The following is a 6,000-nucleotide window of genomic DNA, read 5'->3' on the forward strand; positions in this document are numbered from 1 at the left end:
AGCAGCATACACATCACAGGCTTACCCCAGGGCTCCACCGGACGCGTTGCGTCTCCGTCGCGTGCGTCAAAAAACGCACCGGTTCAATTGTTACACCAGGGCTCCACCGGACGCGTTGCGTCTCCGTCGCGTGCGTCAAAAAACGCACCGGTTCAATTTTAATGCACGCGTCGCGTCTCCGTCAACGCAACGCAACGCGGGCAGTGGAGCCACCCTTCATTGATTAAAAGGGAACATTCCCTGACGGTGACGGAGACGCGACGCTGACGGCGACGCAACGCACCCGGTGGAGCCCTGGTGTAATGCACGCGTTAATGTCACGCAACGCGGGCAGTGGAGCCACCCTTCATTGATTAAAAAGGGAACATTCCCTGACGGTGACGGAGACGCGACGCTGACGCGCCCGGTGGAGCCCCGGTGTTATTGACTGTCCTGACTGTGGAGCAGCATACACATCACATGCTGATTGACTGTCCTGACTGTGGAGCAGCATACAGATCACAGGCTGATTTGGTAAATGCACTGAAGGAAACTCAGGGAGCTAAAGAATGTCATAGAGTGTTTTTTTGCTGTCGCTATAAGACTCATAAGGAATGCAATTATGGTATGGGGTGTTGTATAACATCCCAGACAGCCTTCCAGTGACAGGTGGGTAATCTCTGGAAGAAGGGTCCTTTGACAGTCCATCAAAACCGCAAATGGCGGCTACGGCGGTCTAATCTTTTCGGCCTCATTTTGAATGTCACTCCGTTTTGATGCCAATCTGTTATATGAATGTGACTCCCTGTCACTGTCTTCTTCTTCTTCCTCCTACCTCCTTTTCCTCCCTCCCCTTCTTTTGTCTTGGGGAGTTATTTGGCCACCTCGCCTGACTGACAAGCGTTTGTCCGGTTATTTTGACAGAGGTTATTACCTCAATGCTGCCATGCGCAAAATACATACCAGGCCACAAATACATACTGCCTCTTATTCAACTCAGCCGGTGGGTGAAAGCTTTTTTTTTTATTATATAAAGTAATGGAAAAAAGAAAAACATGCTTATTTTCCCCTTTGACTGCATTTTTCTTTGCAGTGACTTTTGGATGGTCTTTCTTCATAGGCCCAAATGTTTGTGAAATATGCTGTGTATGCACATAGAGAACATTTACAGACAAAGTAATTGGTGCTGTTACGGTATATACCAGCTTTATCCAAAGTGCTTTATAATGTGCATTAGCATTCAGCCTTTACACACCAAGAATGAGGTTAGAGTTTTTTAAATGTTTAATGCTGATGTGAATCTTACTTCCATACATACCTCTGTTAGCTGACTACCTGCCAAGAGAAGCAAAGCAAAAGATAAAAGTTGCCCAACTGCAAACGAAGCCACTTAACGAAGAGAAGCGCTAATGAACACAGACTGAGAAAGTCATCCGCACTGCGCATGATGTCGGCCCGGCTTCTCATTCAACTCAATGGGCAATTAATTATACAGTAGCGTAAAATGGGCATGTGATTTGAGTTTCAGCTGAACAAAAAGTCATCTGTTGAGGTAGTTATAGAGAACCGTATCTAATCGGTGGGTTTCCAAATATTCAGGCTTGATTTTTGTTGATACGATTCCCCTGATTTATGTCTTGTTCTGTTGATATTTGTGGTCTGATTTGGGTGGGTCATGTCGGGTCATTCTCAGGCCACGGTGACTCAGAGACACACAGAGAGACGGAGTGACGGAAGACATACCCAGTGTTGTAAAGTAACTAAGTAGATTTACTTAAGTGCTGTACTTAATTTCTATGTTGAGGTATTTTTTTTTTTTACTTTACTTGAGTAATTCCAATTTCCAATACTTTTACTTCTACTCCACTACGTCTCAGAGGCAAATATTGTACTTTTAATCCACTACAATTATTTGAAAAGTTTGCATATATCGGCCATAGCTTGTAGATCGGATATTTCTAAAAGATTATTATACATTTGAGAACTTGAAATGCATGTTGGTACTTTAAGTACATTTGGAAGCCAATACTTTTGTACTTTCACGCAAGTGAATGTAGAATTCCGGACTTTTACTTATAACAGTGTTTCTACACCTCATGCATTGATGCTTTTACTTAAGTACAGTACAAACAATTGAGTACATTTTCCACCACTGCTCCAGACAAACAGAAGGACTGGAGAAGGAATAGAAAACCAGATGAGCAAAAAAAAAAAAAAAGAAAGCGTTTTGGGGGCGCGGCCGACAGGAAATGAAGTCAACAGTCTCTGAGAAAGCGAGAATGGGAGAAGCAGATGTAGGGACGTGATCTCTGAGGACAGACGCTGCTGCTCAGTGGTGGAAACAGTACCACCACCACACTGGTCAACACCGTTGAGGGTTGATTTCACCCCACTGCTTGTTAATTATATCATTAGTCCATATGGTTAGATAAGTGCCATTTGAACGGTATCGTATCATTTTCCACTAGCCCCATCAGAATTTCACTACCCATGGCCACCCATGGCCACCCGTGTCCCCGCGGCTACAAAGCACTCCACAGTCCACACACCCCCCGCCTCCTCTTTTACCCTATTCAGATCACTGATCGGAGTGTCCGCTGGCTATAGATCACTATATAATGTAATATAATATAATATATATAATATGGGGACTGGAGAGTTCGATTCTGACGGTGGGGAAAACCATTGATGCTGCTCGTGTGCACAGTGCTATATGGGCAGCGGCAGCGACAGACAGTGCTATGGGCAGCGGCAGCGACAGACAGTACTATGGGCAGCTGCAGCGACAGACAGTGCTATGGGCAGCGGCAGCGACAGACAGTGCTATGGGCAGCGGCAGCGACAGACAGCGCAGGCCCCGTCATGCTATGGGCAGTGCTATGGGCAGCGGCAGCGACAGGCAGTGCTATGGGCAGCGGCAGCGACAGGCAGTGCTATGGGCAGTGCTATGGGCAGCGGCAGCGACAGGCAGTGCTATGGGCAGCGGCAGCGACAGGCAGTGCTATGGGCAGCGGCAGCGACAGGCAGTGCTATGGGCAGCGGCAGCGACAGGCAGTGCTATGGGCAGTGCTATGGGCAGCGGCAGCGACAGGCAGTGCTATGGGCAGTGCTATGGGCAGCGGCAGCGACAGGCAGTGCTATGGGCAGCGGCAGCGACAGGCAGTGCTATGGGCAGCGGCAGCGACAGGCAGTGCTATGGGCAGCGGCAGCGACAGGCAGTGCTATGGGCAGCGGCAGCGACAGGCAGTGCTATGGGCAGCGGCAGCGACAGGCAGTGCTATGGGCAGCGGCAGCGACAGGCAGTGCTATGGGCAGCGGCAGCGACAGGCAGTGCTATGGGCAGCGGCAGCGACAGGCAGTGCTATGGGCAGCGGCAGCGACAGGCAGTGCTATGGGCAGCGGCAGCGACAGGCAGTGCTATGGGCAGCGGCAGCGACAGACAGTGCTATGGGCAGCGGCAGCGACAGACAGTGCTATGGGCAGCGGCAGACAGCGCAGGACCTGTCATGCGCCATCACCATGCATACTATTTCGACTTGATTATTGTATTGTTTGGTGTTTGAACTTATTTGTAGGCCTAAAATTGATGAGGGGAAAGGGAGAATGTAACCAAGCCTGTAATCCCCGTTACTATGCAACCGTTACTGTAATCCAGATTACACCTTTTAAAAAGTACTGTATAAGACATTACAGTTACAGTTTTCTTAACTAGATAGCCCCGTCCCCCGCTATTCACTTCAATGGAAGTTGCTCAGAGGAGTTTTGAAGCCACGACGAAACGATGAAGTCTTCCGGGTAGTACCCGTCGAGCGTTGATATGATGGGTTGACGTTGCCCAGCCATTCTGCAGGCTTGGGGGACCCCCTAGAACCCCCTCAAGGACCCCAGGGGGTCCCCAGACCCCACTTTGAGCACCACCGGTCTAAATGCATGATGTTGTGAAATAAATCCTGGAACAAATATACACTGTGCAAACAGAGATGCACAATGATTTCTTATACGTTTGAAAATGGAGACTTGCACAAATTAACCACATGCCCCTACCTTAGCATAACTATTCTGGGAAAAGATTTGGCAAGAATGGCCAATCTAAGTTTATAAGCTTCTATAGATTTCTGTGGGACGTGTTGTGAGCTTGTAGATTGATTATTACACTGTATAGAGAATCCTATTTTAATTGTACCTCTCAGTCCCGGCATAGTAGTTCCGGAGTGGTTCCAACGGATTGTGCGGCCCCTAGTGGTTCTGATTGAGGGTAGCTACTGGGACGTAAGTCGGGATTTGATCACCCCGGCTGGGTCACCCGAGTGAGGGGTATGATGTTCGAGAGACCCCGATGACCTTGGGATACATCACTGATACACCAATGGATGCACCCAGTTGCATCCAGGCGATGTATTTTCGTTTCGTTCTAATAGTTTTCTGCAAAATGGAGGTTTCCACCCCAAATATTAACTTTAAGCTTTTATATATAACACTGGTTTATTCCAAACATACTGGAATTCCATAATACCGTGGTCAGATCCTGCTAAAATTCACTTCTTTTTTTTCTCATTCCAAGGTTTCTTTGGGCAACATCGACCTTGTGATGGAGGACAAAGGAATAAGAGAAAATGAAAATGAACAGTGTGGCCATTTTTTTTGCTCCTAGAAAACTATGGAATACTAAACACCACCACCAGTCACTTGGACAGACAATAACTGTGGCTTTATGAGGAGGAGTCCTATAAATGTTTAATTGTTCCACCTAGAGTGGAGTAATTAGGTCCTAAAGGGATTGTGCAGTGAATTGTGGAAGACCGCATGGCGTTATGAAATACATTTTTATCTTTGGAACAACCAAATATCTTCCAGTGCTGATGATTTATTTTAAAACGTTGATCTCTGCATACCAAAAAGCTCTGTGAAACAGACAGACAATCAAAAGAAAGGAAGTTTAAAACTGGCAGCACACATTGTTAAGTGTCTACAGAGACAGCCTAAGATGTTTTTAAGCAGAAGATGAGCCCGCACAGATGGTCTGGCAGAGAGGGAGGCCTAATTAATGATTCATCTACCTTGGCCACGACAGAAAAGGCAGAAACATATCCCAAGAGGAGTGCCACTTCAGACTTCAGCAGAGAAAGTAGAAAAACAGGCAAAAATACCATCATTCAGCCTGCTCACTGGACCCCATACACATCGTATCCTTAAGTGATGGACCAGAGAGAGAGAGAGAGAAAGAGCTATTTAACCCTAAGTTCGATTCTACAAATGCCTTCTAAATCCTGACAGTTTTCTGAAAAAGTCATGTCAGTCGTTCTCAAACATTTTCATGTCAAGGACCCCAAAAATGATATGTAATTGGCCGCCGACCCCCATCTGAAAATATGTTGTTCCAGGGACCCCCCAGAAGCAAAGATTTGAGTTAAAATGTTCAAAAATAGCATGCGTGCGTGCGTGCGTGCGTGCGTGCAGTGTATTGAACCACCATCAATAAAGAGGCTACACCATTATCAAATCACTACTATGACTATGTTGAATCTTCTTATTCGCATTTGACCACACGATTCAGGCTAGAAGTACAAGAATTTCACTGCCTGCAATGTTAGACCAGCTGTATTGTAAGTGCATACACACTGTTATTGACTTTGCACTTTGCATTTTTTTAAATGGCAAAATAGATAATCATCCATATTAAATGACAACATGTCCAAACCACAAACCAGCAGGGGATAATAGACATCAAAAGTCAGATGAACCATACCAATGTTATGAACCCAATGTGGATTACTCTTGAAATTGCTTCCATTAAAAATACTTGTGGCTACAATTTAGCGTAGTTTTTTGCTCACTTCACTTGACAGTGGCTCAGGAAAGGAATTAAGGTTCCCGGTGCGAGCCCCCGGTTTGAGGCCCTATACAGTAGCTGGCTCCATGTCAAAGTGTCCTTGAGCAAGATATTCAACCCCTAACTGCTCCCAACCAGAATGTTGGTGCTTTGCAAGGTTGTGTGTGTGTGTGTGTGTGTGTGTGTGTGTG

At 46.4% G+C, this 6,000-nt stretch overlaps 1 long non-coding RNA gene across 1 annotated transcript in view; it reads left to right on the plus strand.

Moving 5' to 3' along the window:
• LOC306938581 overlaps positions 1 to 5,454 on the plus strand; it is a 70,100-nt gene extending 64,646 nt beyond the window's left edge. The window contains exon 4 of the long non-coding RNA XR_013791753.1: positions 4,541 to 5,454. This is a non-coding gene — a long non-coding RNA (uncharacterized lncRNA). The remainder of the gene's footprint in view (positions 1 to 4,540) is intronic.
• The last annotated feature ends 546 nt before the right edge of the window (positions 5,455 to 6,000 follow it).

The sequence above is a fragment of the Electrona antarctica genome (assembly GCF_951216825.1).
Source record: "Electrona antarctica genome assembly, chromosome: 15".
Lineage (NCBI taxonomy): Eukaryota > Metazoa > Chordata > Actinopteri > Myctophiformes > Myctophidae > Electrona > Electrona antarctica.